The sequence below is a fragment of the Hylobates moloch genome, unplaced genomic scaffold, assembly GCF_009828535.3.
Source record: "Hylobates moloch isolate HMO894 unplaced genomic scaffold, HMol_V3 SCAFFOLD_1, whole genome shotgun sequence".
In the NCBI taxonomy this organism is placed as follows: Eukaryota; Metazoa; Chordata; class Mammalia; order Primates; family Hylobatidae; genus Hylobates; species Hylobates moloch.
The window spans coordinates 19,332,111-19,352,046 of NW_026652276.1; the positions used below are offsets into that span (position 1 = coordinate 19,332,111).

The 19,936-nt window shown below is 40.8% G+C and overlaps 1 protein-coding gene and 1 non-coding gene across 4 annotated transcripts in view; both read right to left on the reverse strand.

Annotated features, from left to right (window-relative positions):
- SGPP2 (sphingosine-1-phosphate phosphatase 2) overlaps nt 1-19,936 on the reverse strand; it is a 126,961-nt gene that overhangs the window by 38,624 nt on the left and 68,401 nt on the right. The window lies entirely within an intron of this gene.
- LOC116809800 (U6 spliceosomal RNA) lies at nt 13,293-13,400 on the reverse strand. Its single transcript, XR_004369985.1, has one exon. It is a non-coding gene; the product is annotated as a U6 spliceosomal RNA (small nuclear RNA).

The window sequence follows — 19,936 nt, forward strand, 5'->3', positions numbered from 1 at the left end:
AAGACCCTGTCTCAAAAGAAAAAAAATTACTGTGGCAGCAGAGAACTATTTCTTCATTTAATTATCAGTTAAAGAGCATAATGATTAACTCAATGTGTGGCTTGCCCTAAGTGGAGGGCTTTTCTCCGTATTGTTGATGGGGCCACTTTCCAAAAAGGACCCAATTAAGTTCCATCATCCATCATACTTCTTTGGGCTGAGGCCCCAAAGGCCTGTGCATGAAAGCAAAAACCCATAAGGAGGCAACACGGGAAGTAATTACAGATCATTAACACCTTAGCAAACTGGCTGGGGGCCCCCACATGGTATTGAGGGATGGCATGGAAATTCCATAGGTTTTCACAAATGGGAATTAGCCTATTTTCTTCTTCTGCTCTGAATGCAGGATAAATGTAATATACAGATAGAAAGAAAATCTGGTTCTCTGGATAGTCTACCTTTCATCCCAGGTAGACAAAAGGTTTTCCAGGGAACCAGTGCAGTCAATATGAAACTCGTCCTTACAGTGTGGAAAAGCTTCCAGCATGGGGTCTGTTCTGGATGGCTGTGCTCATATGGGGACGGCAGAGAAAACGGCATTTTTCTCTTAGTGTAGTGGCCCTTTCTAGTTATTACAATAAAAAACGGCAGTGTACCATGTCTAACACATTTCCAGTTAGCCAGACTTTATTCTTTACACTAGCATAAGTAACACCTAAATAGTTTTGAAAACAAGATATTTTGAAATAACATTATTACTAGTAAACCAGCCACAGGATTTTAAAAAGCCAAGCCACACTTTCATTTTTGGCCCACATTAATATAAGACACTTCTCCTCCTAGCTTCTTCTAAATGTCTGCCTTCAAACTTTTCTCTCTGTTAACATCTTCCATTCCCTGAAGGAAAACAGGATCTGACGAACTGTTTTACATTTTTGTTTACATTTTTGCATATGCTACAGAGCTGCCCCTGGTTGTCTTCATCCCCGCAAAATACCCTCATCTCAAAAGAGTGAAGGCTCCATGTGATCATAATAAAACCTAAGTCCTCTGCAGGATGAACGGAGCACCAAGAGGCTCTTTTCAAATTACACCCACCATATAAAAAAAATTGAAAAATCCCAATATCTTTTTTCCTTCCCTTGGCTACACTCATAGCCCCCTCCACCATGGAGAAATTGCCCAAGTGGTGCGCTGTTAACTAACAGGAGTGTATGATTATTCCTCATGTCTCATGGGGTAGAAACACTGCAAACCGCTGGGATTTATAGTCTATCTACGGGTTTGTTTCCAGAAAGTCAGGAACTGGTTATGTCATTGACTGTTGGAGGCAAGAGAACAATGAGCTGTAACTCAAAGACCACAGCCTCTCTACCAGTATGTACCTACCCTGTTTCTTAATTTATCCAAGTGCATCTCATTCCCTTCTTTTCTCAGCTTACCAGTAAGATGACTTGGATAAACAGACACCAGACTCTCATCCATTTCACTCCTAGGTGTATCCCTAACAGAATGGAAAGCACGTGTCCTCACTGGAGCTTGTATGTAAATGTTGTTAGCATTTGTTAGCCTCATTCTTCTCAGTTTCCAAAAAGTTTAAACAACCCAAGTGTCCATCGACTGATAGGCGGATAAACAAACTGTGCTATATATTTACAATGGAATATTATTTGGCCATAAAAAGAAAGAAAGTACTGGTGAACATAGTAATGCTGAGTGAAAGAAGTCAAACACGAAGGACACACATTGTATGATTCCATTTACATGAAATGTTCAGAAGAGGCAAATCCATAGAGATAGAAAGTAAATTAGCCCCATTGCCTAGGGTAGTGTGCGCTAATGGATATTGGGGTTACTTTTCGGGGGTAAAAATGTTCTGAAGTTAGACAGTGGTGATGGTTACACAACTCTGTGAATATGCTGAATTGTATATTTTAAAAGGTTGACTATTATAATATGTGGATTATATCTCAATTTTAAAAAGAAAGAGAAATGAGACATCAAGATAAGTCCTGGTATATCTCTTCTATGTGTTCTTGAAGTCTCTTGTTCCAAAATGTTATTGCAATGTCTTCACATATCGATTTCAGAATAGAAGAAGCAGCAAACTATTAGAACTATTGATAGTCTTTTCTTCAAAAATCCTGTGCAATTCTGCCCATCCACAGGGCACTGAAGTGAATACATTCCAGAGAGCTGCTGAAAATCCACTACTCAAAACCATAAGTACACAGGATTCATTTTCAGAACAATTTTTAGCTTTGGAGGCTTTCTTTAAAAGCTACATTATATTTATTAACGTCTAAAATATTGCTCTTATCAAAATTAGTATATCATTATATGTCATAACAATTATACTGATTTTTTTTGTTAATATATAATAGTTATACATATTTTGGGGGGACATGTGATATTCTGACACATGCATACAATGTGTAATGATCAAACCAGGACAACTGGGACACCCATCACCCCAAACATTCACCCCTTCTTTATGTTGGGTCATCATGGAAGCGTCTCAAATCAACACTCTTACAAAACAGAGATTGACTGCACTAGATTGTGTTTTTGTTTATTCAATGTTCAGTCTTTTTTTTTCTCCTTGGAATACAAAGTGCTCTGTGGTCTCCTGTTTAGCATCTGGGAGTGAATTAAAAGCAATTCTTGGTGATGGTTATTTGGAAACACTCTAAAGGCTACTGTTTACCATCCAACGTGAAAAGCTATTTCCAACTGGTGAATAGCCACTCATACTTCTGGCATGATTTTTATTTTTAAAATTCAGAGCTTTTTTGCTTTTTTTGCTGGGTGTGATGTGTATGTGTGTAACGCTGGGAAAAGCAATTTTAATTTCAAACTAGTACAGTGCTAGTCATGTCTAAACCACCAAAGCAAAGCAAGCACCATAAATCATAGAAGATAATCAGAAAACTGACATTTATATATTTCAAGTTTTGTAAAAACAGAGACGAAATAACTAAAGCACAAATAGTAGATGAGAAAAATTAAGTTACAACATTTTCTCATTCTTTCCAATGTTCCCTCTTTTTAAAGCTCAGCTCTGCTTTTGAAATTTTTGAAGACAAACACTAAAGGTACAAAGATTGTTAAATCACAGATGTATGTATATGCCTAGGAAAGCCACTTTCCGCCTCTTGAGCCTCCCTTTCATTATAAGAAAGGATTTGGGTTAAATAATAACTGACGTTTGTGCAATGATTGTTTTTAGTGTATACTTTCACAGACATTATCTATTTCAATGTCCACATCATCCTTATTTTACAGATGAGGAAACTGATGCATAGACAAGGTGAGTATCTTGTCAACAATAATGCCAGTGTAGAGAAGTAGGGCTTGAATTTGGTTTTCTGATTCCAAATTTTATCATCGTTTCACCACACCACGCCATCTAGCATCTCACAAACTCACTACCGAATCTAAGTTAGTTGAGGGCATATGTATAATACATGAGAATAGATATCTATGCCTTAAAAACCCAAATTCTATTATCTTAATCCTTTAGATCCATCTGGAGCTCAATAGAGGATGCTGAGTGTCCTTGGGGCTGAGAGATTAAGATGTCACATCTGATGAGAAAATTGCTTATCCCTACCATCCCACCAATGAATAGTCCAGAAAGCTAGGATCAGTGTCCTTGCCATTAGATGGACATCACATCCAAACGACTCCCACTGAGGGAGTGGGTGTCTTCAGTCCTAGGAAATGTAGAGCACACTCAAACATGAAAAATCATGCATAACCTCACCCTCCTTCAAACAAATGAACAATCAACCAACAGCCCAAATCTGAGAGCAACTCTAAATGTTCATGACAGGACACTGGTTAAATAAATTATGTAACTGTTAAAAAAATTATGAGATATACTGTTAAATGAGAAAGCAAGAGGCTGAAGAGTATATTTTGCTTCCATTTATATTTTGAAAAGGTATTTACATACCAATGCATGTAGGTACATGGGAAACTGGATGGCAGATACACTAGGGGATTAGAACTGAGATCTGGAGTGGGCAGGAGACATGCTTTGCAAACAGACCTTGTGTGATGTTTCAATTTTTCATGCAAAAACAAATAAAAATTTACTTCTGATAGCAACAGAAGCATTGCTAAGAAAATTCTTTTCTACTAGATTCCTCCCTCACATTGCTACGAATTTTAATTGTCAGTCCTACTGACCATGAAAAGACTAAGCAATAATATTAAAAGATCAAAACCTTTATCTTTACAAACCCCTGATGGCAACAATGCAATACATGTTAGTCATACGCTAGGTCCAACTTTCTCTTCTGATTAAAACCACGAACGATTCCTGTCTCTAAATGTGATACCACAAATCTTAAAGATAGTCTCAGAATATGCAATCTGGAGAGAAGTCCCTCTTCAGTTTTGGCCAATTGATTACTAACCAAAGACTCTTTCTTCTTTTACTTGCATCCAAAACAGTAAAACCTGCACCAGGACTTTTTCATAGGTTATAAACTCCAACAAACTCAGGAAAATCAAACCAAGCCATTTGTGCTAACAGCTGAATTCTATACCAATCACCTTCACTAAATCACCAAGCATTATCATTCCTCTTTATTAATGACTAGTTCTTTAAAATTTTCAAGATGGAGTCAGAATAGTTTAAGTGGAATATGAGTGGACCTACACTGGCACACTTTCTGTGGGTCTCCTACCAAGCTGGGCTTGGAGGTTTTCTCTGTGCTGCCAGATCACTCTGCCCAAGTGTTTTTCAAAGACAGTCACAAACCACCTTCCAGATTCTGCCACACTCATGGTCCACCCATGTTATTCTTTTTTTTTTATATATATATATATATTATACTTTAAGTTCTAAACCATGTTATTATTTCTTTAACACTGGTCTGTAAATTGGTTTACTTCCTTTTAGTGAAACACTTGTGAGATAATGATCTGATCGTTAGTTATGTTTTGTAATATACAATTGACCTTTGTGCAACTTGAGGGTTGCGAGTACGAATGCCCTGTGCAGTTGAAATCCATGCATAACTTTTGACTTCTCCAAAACTTAACTACTGATAGCATTCTGTTGACTGGAAGCCTTACCAATAACATAAACAACTGATGAACACATATTTTGTTTGTTATATGTATTATATACTGTATTCTTGCAATAAAGTAAGCTAAGCCAAAAAAGTTATTAAGAAATCATAAAAAACAGAAAATACATTTCCAGTACTGTGTTGTATTTATCAACGCATCATCTGTTTACAAGATGAATCATCTGTATGAAATGGCGGCAATCGCAGAGGCAGACTTCAACCTATGGTACATATCAAGTAATTTCATAACTTTTCTTGTAATTGCATAGCTTTTTCTGCTTCTTGGCAGCACTTCCAGCATCACTAGTGGCACTTTGAGTGGGTCCCATGGTGTTATTCAAAGTTTACAGTGTTATAGTAAACATGATGAAAAATACATCAGAACTTTAAGAGATCATTTTTTACTGTGATGTAATTTACTGGAGAGACAACTGTTCACGTGGAGATGATTAGCATTACTCAGTGTTTTAAGTGGATAATCAGAACACTTGTGCTCACCACAATAACAACAGATAGCTATAAAAGCATTACAGTAGTGCAGTATGCAATACAATGAATTTATGCCATTATAATTTAAGACTGCATCTTTACATGTGTTTAATTTCCCTAAACTGTGACTGGTATCATATATAGTTTGATGTGTTTATGTGCATAAGTTTTGGTAAGTTTTCACTACTTTTTTTTTTTTTTTTTTTTGAGACAGAGTTTCACTCAGCAGCCCAGGCTAGAGTGCAGTGGTGCGATCACAGTTCACAGCAGCCTCGACCTCCAGGACTCAGATGATTCTCCTTCCTCAGCCTCCCAAGCAGCTGGGACTACAGGTACCTGCTGCCAAACCCAGCCAATTTTTGTATTTTTATATAGAGATGGGGTTTTGCCACGTTTCCCAGGCTGGTCTTGAACTTCTGAGCTCAAGCCATCTACCATCCTCAGCCTCCCAAAGTGCTGGGATTACAGGTGTAAGCCACCAGGCCCGGCCTAATTTTTATTTTAACTTTTCATAATAGATTCATGTATATTTTATGGTAGTAAATGATAACATACATAGTATTGACATATGTTTTATGCATTCATGACATACCTAACTTTTTCTTAACTTTTCCAATATTCCTAGGCTATACCTTTCATCCGTGAGTTTTTCCAAATTGTTGCAAATTTACAGAAAAGTTTTCAATATATTTATTTTTAAAAATTCATGTATAAGTGGACCCACTTGATTTAACCCATGTTGTTTAAAGATCAACTGTATATTCCATCCAATATGTACATATTTAAACTAAACCAAAACAAGTTCATCTCACATACTGGGCACTTTGGGAATCATAGTTGTTCTTTTATAATTATGCAGTTACATATATCCACTCACCTTCATATGATTATCTCTAGTTTAGATGATGGTTGTTTAATCTCCCAGCTCTTGCAATAAGCCGAGGTCCTAAATGAATGAGTGAGTGAATGCATGCATGTGTGGGTGCCTGTAAGCAAGCAGCAAATATGAATATCTCTCACTATCCGAATTTTTGCTTTCTGGAATCTGAAGCTGAATATATTTAGATAAACTTTTGTATAAATTCTTTGCTATCAAAACTCATGTTACTTGCTATCTGAAATTCAGGAATCAAATGGCTTTGAACAACTTGTAAGCCTTGCTATCCAACTTTGCTTGCTTCCTGGACTTGGCCTAAAATGTATTACTTTCATCTTCATATTTAAAACCCATGCAGCTCTCTCAGTTCGTCTCCACTAAATAGAAGCCTCACCTTTTTTGCAGTGCCAGCCTCCTCACCTTGTCATGACTATAAAAGTTGGATTAAATGGGTTTGTCTATATTGGGTGCCTAATTACCAGGCTGCTTCCAAAGTGGATACTGTGGCCATCAGTGACTCCTTTCTTGACCTCAATAACAGGGACTACATGTCCAGAAATGATTCTACCCATGGCAAGTTCAACGGCACCATCAAGGCTGAGAACAGTAAGTGCAGTCAATTGAAATCCTACCTTCATTTTCCAAGTTCAAGATCCCCCCAACATCAAATGGGGTGACATGATCTTGAATACATCATAGAGCCCACCGCACTCTTTACTGTCTTAGACAAGGCTAGCAATCACTTGAAAGGTGGAGGCAAAGGGTTATTATTCCTACCGCCTGCACCAATGCTGCTGTGCTCAGAATGGGAGAGAATTGTGAAGATGACAACTCCTTTGAAATTGTCAGCAGTGTCACCTGCATACCAAGTGCTTGACTCTCCTGGCAGAAGTCATCAATGATGACTGTGGTAACGTGGAGGAATCTCAGACCACAGTCCATGCCATCACTGCTCCCCACAGATCATGATTACTCCTCCAGCAAGCTGTAGTGTCATGTCAGTGGTCATTATCTCTCAATCCCTGGCCCTGCCAAAACTGTGTGCAAGACAATCCCCGAGTTGAATGGAGAGTTCACTGATTCGGCTTTCCAAGTCCCCACCCCTGGTGTGGAAAGCGTGTTGAGAATGAGATTTGCCATCTGGAGAAAGGTGCCAAATATAACAACATAAGGAGGCAATGAGGCAAGCATCGAGGGCCCCTGGAAGAGCATCCCGGGCTACATTCAGGACCAGTTGGTTGCCTTTGGTTGCCTTTGTGACAACCACTATCCCACTTTTGATCTGGGGAGGGTATTGCTCTCATTGATCAATTAATCAAGCTGTTTTTTTGGTATGACCATAAATCTGGCCACAGCAACTGACTGGGGGGATCTGTCTTATGGTCTGTGTGATCTCTAAGGTGTAAGAGTCCTGGAGCACTCACCCCAGCAAAAGTATGAGAGGGAGAGTGAGGCCCTCGGGAGGGTGAGGCCCTCGGTCACTGAGGAATCCTTGCCCCAATTCCACCCCAACACATTGAGAGCCTTCCTTTCTCTCTATACAGGTCCCACCCAAGACCCATGAAGAAGGAAGGACCTGAGAGTCTTCCCTTGTTGAGTACCATTGGTGCCATCAGTAAAATTTCCACTGTGTACAATACAGGTGCAGTTAAGAAAATAAAACACATGGAGACACATGAAATAGACATTATAATCACTGGCATTATAATCCCACACACTATACTGAAAAAAAAGCATGACGGCCTGTAATTTACACATTGATTCAAAGCAATTGTTACCAGGGACTTGAGATCTTTGTCATTTCGCCATGGGAACAGCCCTACAAGTGGGTCTCACATGTCCCTTGAAGGTGGATTTGAATACTGAAAGAAAGTTAATCTATACAAATAAATCTATGCTCTTAACACTTTAAAACAAGAATTCACCATGCTCTCTTCCCTTTATTTTAGCCTTAATATATTTGAAATATTTCATAACATATTTAATAAAATTTAAATTCATCATCATTTTAATATATAGTTTTAGCTACAGCCGAAGGACTTTCTGATCATCTCTCGTCCTTAGCAACAACGCTCTTGGTTTTTACCCTTTTTGGTTCTACTATTTGGTTGTTTTTCCTGAATGGGCTACATAATCTAAATAGAGATCTTTTTGTCAGGAACATACAGTTTCAGTATTTCCTTAGGCCTCCCAAAGCTGAATATTCAACAGCAGGTGATTAGAGTAAAAGGGTAGTCTAGGTGATGTCCTTAGAATGGGTAACTTTTCTTCAATTAGAAATAAACCAGTTATATATTACCTAACAACCAGCTTAAAACGAAGACCTAGAATACTTCAAGTTCTTATTTCTTCCTATTCACATTTTTAAAAGGGAATGCAACTCTCTAATTGAAGCAGTGTTAAAGGGTAGAATTTCGTACACAGTGTCAATGTTCTCTCAGGAATGGTGACATTTCCAATATAAACCATTCCTGATGTTAGCCTCCAGGATGAGCTGCCATTTCCCCCAGCACTGTTGGCTTTAGCAACAGCAAGTTAGAGCTTCTCAGCATAGCGTATTGATAATAAGCAGCTGCTGCCTTTATCTAAACCATCACTTATATGTGTACCTGCTCAGGAGTCATTTAGATGTTAGAAATCAACATTGTGAACAGCAGCCTATCTACAGCACATATTATAAAGAAATATAGGTCGAGCATCCCTAATCTGAAAATCTGTAATCCAAACTCCAACATCTTTTGAGTGTTGACATGACATTTAAAGGAAATACTCATGGGAGTTCTTCACATTTTAGATTTTCAGATTAGGAATGCTAAATGCAAATATCCTGAAATCTGAAAAAATCTGAAATCCAAAAAAATTTGAAAACCAAAACACTTCTGGTCCCAAACATTTTGAGTAAGGGATACACAATTTGTATGGAGTATGCCTGGCAATAATTCAAGCAACAATAGTCTTTACCTTCAAAGGATCCTGGCTATCTTCAGATTACTCCAGAAAGTCACTCTTATTTTTCTCTCCATAGATGTAACAAGAAGGGGATATGGTTTAAATCTAAATTATAAACTTAGGTAATTTTCTCAAGACATTGTAATGTATATATCCTGATTCCTGGTGGTTTAAAAAAGTTTAATTGGGCAAATTTCCCAATTCACCTAGGCCAGTTTCCTTACTTCACACATATTTTACAAAACCAATTCTATCACTTGTATTCTATGAGTGTGCCTAACAAATGGGAAAATTTGTGAGGGTGGCATAAGGAATATCTGTCCAGACTTTTCTTAAAGCTCTGGTCATTCTACTAGTACCCAGGTAAACTTGTGTTTCACCATAAAGATTGAGAAAGCATTTGTCTTAAAAACGATAATCATAAAAACAAATATTTTTACCTGTCTCCTCCAACCGCCACCATCATAAAAAACCCCAACCCTTAACAAAACAAAAACAACTCTGTAGACTATTTGGATTTTTCTAATATGTCTCACAATTTGTGGGGAAAAAATTTAGTTGAAAAAAGCATAGATATTAAAGTGAGATTCAGGCTCAGTATATCTTGGGGTAGAGATCTAGCCTCAGAGGGTATCTATTCTTGACTTACCCTGAGACAAGAGAAAATGTGAATGCTCCTCACTCACCTGTCCTTCTATGGCAGTGTCTGTTTATGAGGAAGTCTCCTGATGAGGTGAAGTCAGGTCTGCCATTTTGCTGACCAAGAGTCTGATTTTAGGCTCAACATCATTAACATCGAACACTTAATTTTTCAGGCAACTGCCCACTCTCCTTACACATTTGGTCAGAGTTGGGTCATTTCATGTTAAGCTCCCGTAAAAAGATGGCTTTTGAGGTTGAGAACCTCCCTATGTAGTGAGCTGTTAGGGCTAGAAGTCACCTCAGTCGGTCTGTCACAGGTTTTTGTTCTTAATAGAATTCAGAAAAGATCTAAGTGGTGATCACTCAAAAAAAATAAGAAAGATTTATTTCTGGAGAGATTAAAGACTCCAAGAAGCCAGGCAGCGGCAACCTCATCTGTCCAGGTTCAGAATGACAGTCACTGACCTCCTCTCCCATGAACAGTCAGCTGGACTGCAGGAAGGAAACCTGGATTTATGAGGCAGGCTCAAGTGACTCCTGCTCAAGCCCTAACGCACTTATGCACTTGTTCTAAGGGTCCTTGGTTGAGAAAGCCCACGGGTCACAGGCTTTCTGTTTGTCTGAATTTGGTTCTCTTTAGAAAAGACGAAATCTCCCCACTTTTCTTACGGTGGCAGGTAAATTAATATTGAACCAAATGGTGGTAAGAACAGCAGATAATTGTCCCCAAACCCTCAGATCTGAGTTCTTTGTCTCCAAAGGCTGATATTGCTGGTTCTATTTCCTCACACTAGAACAACTGCACACACGTAGGGGGAAGCATCATTTCATGGTGAGATGCTTTGCTACGAAGCAGTCCATGAGCAAACTGAATTACCAGTTAAGATGCTTGGAAGGAAATGGAGAGCTGAGGAAATGCATGAGCATAAAAACTCAATATGAAGGCTAACAAAGTTATGGGAGCCATAATCACAGGATGCAGGGAAGAAAATTCACTTAAAGCAGACGATGCCAGTTTTCAGTGAGGGTGCCCTGGATGTGTATCTGCTAATCTGGGGGAACAGCCAAACGGAGTCTTCCATTTTTTCGCACAACATATGTTTCCATTCTCAGTTTGATATCACAGGCTATTGCTATCCACACTGGAAAAGCCAATTTCATACTCTTTCCAAACAACTGCCAATATGGTGACCATCATCAGCAGGGTGGCTTCCAACAATATGTGGCAAACTAAGTCCAAAGTCTAGAGAATGAGTGCACTATCTTCTTAAACACCCTCAAACTGGCTGTGTTTGTAACAACACCCCCACTTACTCCTCATTGCTCCCTCCCTTTTTTCTGGTTATTGCTTCTTCTCCTTCAAAGCTGAAAACGAGATATCCAGATGGAAGTCAGAATCAAGACTGTCATGACTGAACTGCTTCCCTCCGTGCTTCCATCCCCCACCCACCCCTCCATCCCAGTGGTGCACCATCACTACCACTACCACTGAGAACCACAGTCTCACATCTCACTGTATCATAACACTGGCTCCAACTTTAAGATTTAACCTCTCTCCTAGGAAATTTCTCAACCTTCTTCCTTATGTGACAGAGTATCCGAGCCTGGAAGCACAGGTGGTGGCTATCATACCTCTGGGATGAACACCACTCAGCCAGACTCACTGAAAGAACAATTCGTTTGGCCTTAATGCATAATTCTTCCTGCTGGTAACACCCTTCTGCCAACCAAAGGGTTCAGCTGTACTTCTAGTCAGGCCCAAGGTGAGAACTTAACGTTGTGAGTTCCAGTCCAGAACACTGGCAACCTGACTCTTTGGGCTCTTCTGCCTGGGGACCTCTGGTCTAGTCAGTTCCACGGAAGGCCTCATTTAGGGTAAACATGAAGACATTTACACTTAGAGCTCAACCACAAACAGGCAACTCACCATCTCCTTAATGAAAAGGTTCTAAAAACTCACATTGGAAAAGCTTCCAGCCCATCATCTATGGACATTGTTTCCTTTTCATTTTGGTTGCAATGATGTCTTTCCTCAGAAAGACTGTCTTTCCCCCAATGCCCCAACTTGTGTTTCCCCCAACACGCCCTCTTTTCTGCTTCCTCCTCCTCTTTGGCAATAAGGCTTCATTATAAGGTTTCTCCCAGGTAGGAAAGAACATGCTCTCGTGCCCTGGGGTTAGATGACTCTCCTTCTGAAGAGCCAGTCTTTGAGTAGGAGGGGAGAAGAATCCTGGAGTCCTCTGCCTGACGCCAGTTCACTGCAGGGAGCAGGGAAGCAGGCTGGCCGAGCACAGGCAAAGTGTAGGAGAGAAAGCAGGAAGCCATTGATTTTCCAGTTGGCCAGTGAGTGATTAACTCTGCTCCATTAGGAGGGGCGGTTGATCACACCATCAACACCTCCCAAACCTTCGTATAACCTCCCCATGACCCTTTTTAATGAGAAAGTCTTGGCTGGAGCCTGTCAGAATCTGCCTTCGGGGCAAACAGGCACATCCCTACTCTGTGCAATGTCCACTTGCCACTGTAAGGCTGAGGTTCAGCAACGCTGACAATGGAAGTCTTTACAGAATCCGTGTTTGATGAAATGTCTTACCAGATTTGAATTAGAGCACGTTTTGTTTTAAAGATGAAAAGACCAATTCAAAGATGGCTTTGTAATTTTTTAAATTTAGCTATCTTCTCAGAAGGCTTGCTTGCTGGAGAATTTAGACTTCTGAGAAATACTGGTTTCCACATGAACACAGAAATCAACCAGAAAGGATGACTGTACATTTCAAACATTCTAAACTCGCCATAAACAATTTAAATAGGAGTTATAAGTAAATTATAAGTAAAGTCGGTCCTGTACACAAACACTGCCTCTGAAAGGTCTTCTCTGACCACCTCACTTAACACGGCATGCCTGTCGTTACTCTCTCCTCATATCCTATTTCTGTTTTTCTTCATACAACTTTATACCCTGCCTGCATTTAGACTATATATTTTTATTTTATCAGCCTCATCTTCACCCTGAGTGGATGCTCTGCCTTTGTGTGGCCCAGAGTCTGGAACAGTATCTGGCAGTTTAAGTGCTCAAAAATTTTTTTTTTTGAAAAAAAAAATTCATTCATTCATTCATTCATTCATTTTTTAAAATGTTCAGAATACAATATTTTTTTAAATGAATGAATGATGCCTGTTGAGATTCAGTGATCATTTAGTAATTAATGTTTTCTTTGGGCCAGGAGACCATGTTGGCTTCTTCAAACGTCCCAGATATATTGGCTGCCATTAAAAAAATGGAATGCTCCATGAATTGACATGTCATCCTTGCTGAGGGGCCCTGCTAATCTTCTCTGTATCATTTCAACTTTTAGTATATGTGATGCTGAAGTGATCATACTAATTAATGTTAATAGCATCATAGTATACAGAGTTGAGGGCACCTCATCCAACCTCTGCTTATTACATATGAGAGAACCCAAGTCTCAATCAGTGAAGTAACAATCCATGATCTCAGGGTGAGTTGATGGTTGAGGCAACACTGAACTCAGGTCTCCCAAAGGGGCTACACTCTCTACAATCACACAAGGGGACTGAGAAGGTGTCCTGTGTGAAGTAACCCAGGAGCCTGTGGTCTCCTGGAAGCTTCTAGGAGAAAGTCATTTCTACCTCTGCTGAGCCATATCAGCTTCTCTTACTCCTCCACGGGATAAGTTTTCTCCTGCTTTGAGATTTTCTTGGCCTGGGACTCTCTCCCCCAGGGGCCTCATGAGGCTGGCTCCTCATCCGTCAAGACTTAAGTTAAAGGAAACTGGTACAAAGTGCCCCTCTCCAACCACCTTCTTTAAAGTAGGCTTCTGCTCTTCCCTGATCATGTCCTAACAGTAGTTGTACAATATTTAATTCCTGTATTGATTACTTGTTATTGTCTGTTTTGCCTACATATGAACCCCAGAGCAGGATGGAGTCTGTCTTGTACATTGCTTAATCTGTACCACTTGACATAATAATGTACCAATGGCATAATCTGTACCACTTAGCACATAGTAGGCCCTTGCCAAGTATTTGTTAAATGAATGAACAAATGACTAAATATATTTAAAGGTTGTTGCTCACCAATTACAAGGTTAAGAAAGAGATCTGCTACGTGCAGTGGCTCAGGCCTGTAATCCCAGTGCTTTGGGAGGCCAAGGCAGGTGGATCACTTGAAGTCAGGAGTTTGAGACCAGCCTGGCCAACATGGTGAAACCCTATCTCTACTAAAAATACAAAAATTAGCTGGGTGTGGTGACACAGTCCCAGCTACTCGGGAGGCTGAGGCAGGAGAATCACCTGAACCTGGGAGGTGGAGGTTGCAGTGAGCCGAGATTGCACTATTGCACTGCAGCCTGGGTGACAGAGCAGGACTCCGTCTAACAACAACAAAAAAAAAAACAAAGAAGAAGAAAGAGATCTGACGCTTTTTTCAAAAAGCAAATAAAAGTTGGTTTCTGGTTTAAAGACTCCTGAGCAGTTCAGGAATGTGTAGAATTTCTATTTTCATCCTGCAAACACCTTGAGATAACCTTGGCCAAATTTGTTTCCCAACTTTCCATCAGGGCTAATGGGGAGCCATTCCATTAAGATGGAAACAATTCCATTTTAAAAAGACCTCTAGGATGCTACTGTAGTACTTTATAGATGATCTCCATATATCTTTATCATCCTGAACTGCAATGACCTCTTTACCTAGGTGCTTCTGTAGGGGGCATCTCTTAAATCACCTTTGTAGAAATAGCCTTTATTTGTTACCCAATATTTATTTATTGAATTGCTGCCAGATGCCAGGTTCAAGAAGCAATAAGAAACCAACTGGGAGGGAATGCAGATACAGGAGGCAGAGTGGCTTTTCTAGAGATGATGACTGCACTGAGACTTAGCAGGAGTAAAGCGGGTAGCAGGCAGGAATGGTGAGAGCATGAAAGGCAGAGGAACACCAGAAAAGGAGCACAAAGTAGAATATGTACCTATTGGATATGTAGGGGATGGTGGGGGGTCTCACCAGAGACAAGAACAGACAGGGGAAAGGGCTAGAGGTGGAGACTGGGGCAGAAGTCTGACTGTGAGAGGCCTTGTAGTTAATTTTAAGGTGCTTAGACATTACATGTTTTTAAAAGTTCACATCTGCATTTGAGATAGATCACTAAATGCTGTGGGGAGGATGGATTTGAAGGCATAAGAATAGCCTGAGGGAGACTGATGAGAACATCTACCGCGATAGTGCAAAATAAAGATGATGCAGGCCTGAATGGAGGGAATGTTTCCAGAAATGTTCAGAATACAAAATTACCAGGGTCTGTCGACGTCCAAGTCTTTATTAAATGAATAAATGCAACAACCCTGGCTCCCTGGAGAATAAGGCTCTGCTTACTACTTTGGAAAGCGTCTCAATCTGAGAAGTGAAGACCTCATGGATGGGAACTGTTTTACATCTGTGTTTCACGTTGCCCTGTGTTAAGAGACATCTCCACAGGCAGGCACAAGTACTGTAGGGTGGAACTCTGTGCTTTATTTACTTATTATCTTTGTCAAATAAAAAGCAAATCTGGATTTAGGTAAGGAGAGATGTCATTCGAAAGGATTCTTGCACGAAGGGAGTGGGGGCACTATGTGATACAGAGACCAAGAGGTCTGCAAGTGTCTCGAATGTAAAGGAGGAACGGGCTTTTCTATTACTTAGAGAAGAATGCACAAGGCTCAGGAGAACTGGATGTGGGGAAGTGAAATGGAAGGTAAAGGTGGGTCAGGATACTAAAACCGTGTGTACCCTGACGTCAGCCTATTCTCAGAAGGGGCAGTTTGGTAAGGGTGGGTCAAAGTTCAGGGGTCTACAGGTGGAGAGAAACTTTAAAGTTTGGTCAAGTCAAGGTGGCAGGTATTTCGTCCAGACTGACCAGGGGGACAGAGTTCAGCTAATCATTTATGAGCCAAAGAATGGGAATTTGGAGAGTCTGTGTCTGGCCTTGTCACTAATAAACAAGGGAGGCATCTGTGGGTCTTATCTAAGCCACAGGGAGAAGGGGGGTTCCTTGTAGTAAATCCTTTCTTGGAACACAAAAAAAAGTGGGAGGATTATCTTCATGGTTTCTGTTTTCTAGCAGCATAGAGAGCTCAAGGAAAATTCAACAAGGCCATTTTTCTTCCTCTCATTTTTAAGCCAAGAGATCTTGAGGATATTCTCTAACAGTTTTTCATTTGCAGGAGAAAACTTGAATATAAAAGGACTTCGGTGCAGATAGATTTTTTTTTTTAAAATTTTTATTTTTTTTGAGATGGGGCCTTGCTCTGTTTTCCAGGCTGGAGTACAGTGGCATGAATATGGCTCACTGCAGCCTCAACGTCCTGAGCTCGGGTGATCCTTCCACCTCAGTCCCCCGAGTAGTGGGGCCCATAGGCACATGCCACCACACCTGACTAATTTTTTAATGTTTTGTTGAGATATGGACTCACTTTGTTGCCCAGGCTGGTCTCAAACTCCTGGCCTCAAGCAATCCTCCCTCCTCAGCCTCCCAAGGTGCTGGGATTACAGGCATGAGCCACCATGCCTGGCTACGTGCAAATAATTTAAAGTAAGCTCTGACATCAGCAAACTCCTTCAGGTTTTCAAACCACCAGCAACTTTTTTTTTTTTTTGAGACAGAGTCTTACTCTGTCACCCGGGCTGGAGTGCAGTGGCACGATCTCACCTCACTGCTACCTCCACCTCCTGGGTTCAGTCAATTCTCCTGCCTTAGCAACTCTTATTAAGGGAAAGTTAAAGGAAAGCCTCCAGGAACTTTCTGAGAGACTGATGCTAGGCAAGGCCAGGACTTCTAGCACAGAGAAAAACACAAACTTCCTTTTAAAATGAACAGGGGGAAAAAAGAGAGATACAGTCTTTGGCAAATGTTTAAATCCTGCTCTCATTGGCCTCATATATCTTACAGTGACTAGTTATACAATTGTTTTGGGGGTGAATTTATGCTCTTGGTTAACTCCCCTTAGAGAAAGCCTCATGCCAAGATTTTGGATACATATGTGACTGTGGACCACTTGGTGACAGTCATGGAACTGCACACACAGGGCCGAACTGGTGCCCTCAGTATGTCTCATGTGAACACATAGCTATTCAGTGAAGACACAAGTGAAAGTTGGGCAGCCGTGGGCTGGCAAGGTGACCTGGGAGACCACCACTGCCTCCTCCCAGCATTTCCCTGACTAGTCAGTCTCATTACCCATTTCTCTGAAATTTCATAAGGAGTATATTTGCTCATTCGTGAACATTCTCTCTATCTCTACCGCCTACAGTCCAGCCTTTTGGGCCCTTTCCAAAACTCTTCATTTCCTCCTGTCAAGAGACAAAATTACAACAAATTTAGCTTAAGGATTTTTTTAAAAAATCTTTTTTCTTCCCAGTGCTCAGTGCAGCTGGGATCCTTTGAAAATCTTAATTGGCTTCATTTGCGATTCTAGAATTGGGCAACACTTCATTCCATAAAATAGAAGGAGTGTTCCAATGGGCTCAGCAGAGGAGGCTGGTTTTACAGACAGGGAAGGGCTGAGGAAAGCCAAAACAGAGAATAAAAAGCAGTTTGGTGGTTTTGAAGTTACTTTCCTTGAAAGGTGAGAATAGGGAAATAGAATAATAGAAAAATGACTGATTAGTTGACATCAGGTTGCTTTTTTATACGGATTAAAATAGAGGGAAATTAATTATCTTGCCCATTGAAACTGGCCTTTATGGCTATTCTCTCTCTCAGAAGGTCAAATGAACAGACTAGTTTTGATTTGGTGATGTGGAACTTTAGCATGAGTGACTCCATTTTGGTTTGGTCTGTTGGGCCAAACCAATAGCCTCCTATAAATCTTATGTAACACTCCAAAGAGATCATTAATTTTAGGCCTAACAGTATGATGAAGTAAAAAGAAGCCTGGCTTGAGAATGAGCTCTGATGTTATTAATGTCTCACCTTCAGTTTCATCATATGTAAATGCAGATATTAATGCTTTACAAAATTAATGTTAGACTTAGTTAAGAATACATTTAGGCTGAGTGCAGTGGCTCATGGCTATAATCTCAGTGCTTTGGGAGGCCAAGGCAGGAGGACTGCTGTAATCTAGGAGTGAGAGACCAGCCTTGGCAACAAAGTGAGACTTGTGATATGGTTTGGCCCCTTTGTCCTCACTCAAATATCATCTTGGATGGTAATTCCTGTGATCCACACATGTGGAAAGAGGGCCCAGGTGGGAAGTAATTTGATCATGGGGGCAGTTTCCCCCATGCTGTTCTCGTGATAGTGAGTGAGTTCTCATGAGATCCAATAGTTTTATAAGGCAGTTTTCCCTGCTCTTGCTTCCTCTCTCTCACCTGCCACCTTGTAAGATGTGCCTCTTCCTTTTCCGCCATGATTGTGAGTTTCCTGGGGCCTTCCCAGCCATGCAGAACTGTGGGTCAATTGAACCTCCTTTGTTTATAAATTACCCAGTCTTGGAGAGTATCTTCATAGCAGTGTGAAAATCAACTAATACAGTAAGATGGTACCAAAGTAGTGGGGCACTGCTATAAAGATACTTGGAAATGTGGAAGTGACTTTGGAACTGCGTAATGGGCAAAGGTTGGAACTGTTTAGAGGGCTCAGAAGATGACAGGCAGACGAAGGAAAATTTGGAACTTCCTAGAGAGTTGTTAAATGGTTTTGACCAGAATGCTGATAGTAATATGGACAATGAAGTTCAGGCTGAGGTGGTTCCTATGGAAATGAGGAACATCCTGGTAACTGGAGCAAAGGTCACTCTAGCTATGCTTTAAACAAAGAGACTGCTGGCATTTTGCCCCTACCCAAGAGATCTGTGGAACTTTGAACATGAGAGAGATTATCTGAAATTGGAACTTATGTTTAAAAGGGAAGCAGAGCATAAAAGTTTGGAAAATTTGTAGCCTGATGATGCCATAGGAAAGGAAAACCCATTTTCTGGGGAAAAATTCAAGCTGGCTGCAGAAATTTGCATAAGTAACAAGGAGCCAAATTCTAATTGCCAAGACAACAGGGAAAATGTCTCCAGAGCATTTCAGAGATCTGGGCCCTCTATCACAGGCCCAGAGGCCTAGGAGGAAAAAATGGTTTAGTGGGCAGGACCCAGGGCCTCCCTGCTCTATGCAGCCTCAGGATTTGGTGCCCTGTGTCCCAGCTGATTCAGCTCCAGCTGTGGCTAAAAGGGGCCAACGTATAGTTCAGGCCATTGCTTCAGAGGGTGCAAGCCCCAAGCCTTGGTGGCTTCCACATGGTGTTGGGCCCATGGGCACACAGAAGTCAAGAACTGAGGTTTGGGAACACCCATCTAGATTTTAGAGGATGTATGGGACCGCCTGGATGTCTAGGCAGAAATTTGCTGCAGGGGTGGAGGCCTCATGGAGAACCTCTGTTAGGGCAGTGGGGAAAGGAAATGTGGGGTTGGAGCCTTCACACAGAGTCCCCATTGGGGCATTGCCTAGTGAGTCTAGGAGAAGAGGGCTACTGTCCTCCAGGCCCCAGAATGGTAGATCCACTGACAGCTTGCACCATGTGTCTGAAAAAGCTGCAGGCACTCAATGCCAGCATATGAAGGAGCTGCCCAAGGCTGTGGGAGTGCACTCTTACGGATGTGAGACATGGAGTCAAAGGAGATCATTTTGAAGCTTCTAAGATTTAATGATTGCCCTGCTGGATTTTAGACATGCATGGGGTCTGTAGCCCCTTTGTTTTGGCCAATTTCTCTCATTTGGAATGAATGTATTTACCCAATGCCTGTACCCCCATTGTATCTTGGAAGGAACTAACTTGTTTTTGATTTTACTGGTTGATAGGTGGAAGGGACTTGCCTTGTCTCAGATGAGACTTTGGACTGTGGATTTTTTGATTAATACTGAAATGAGTTA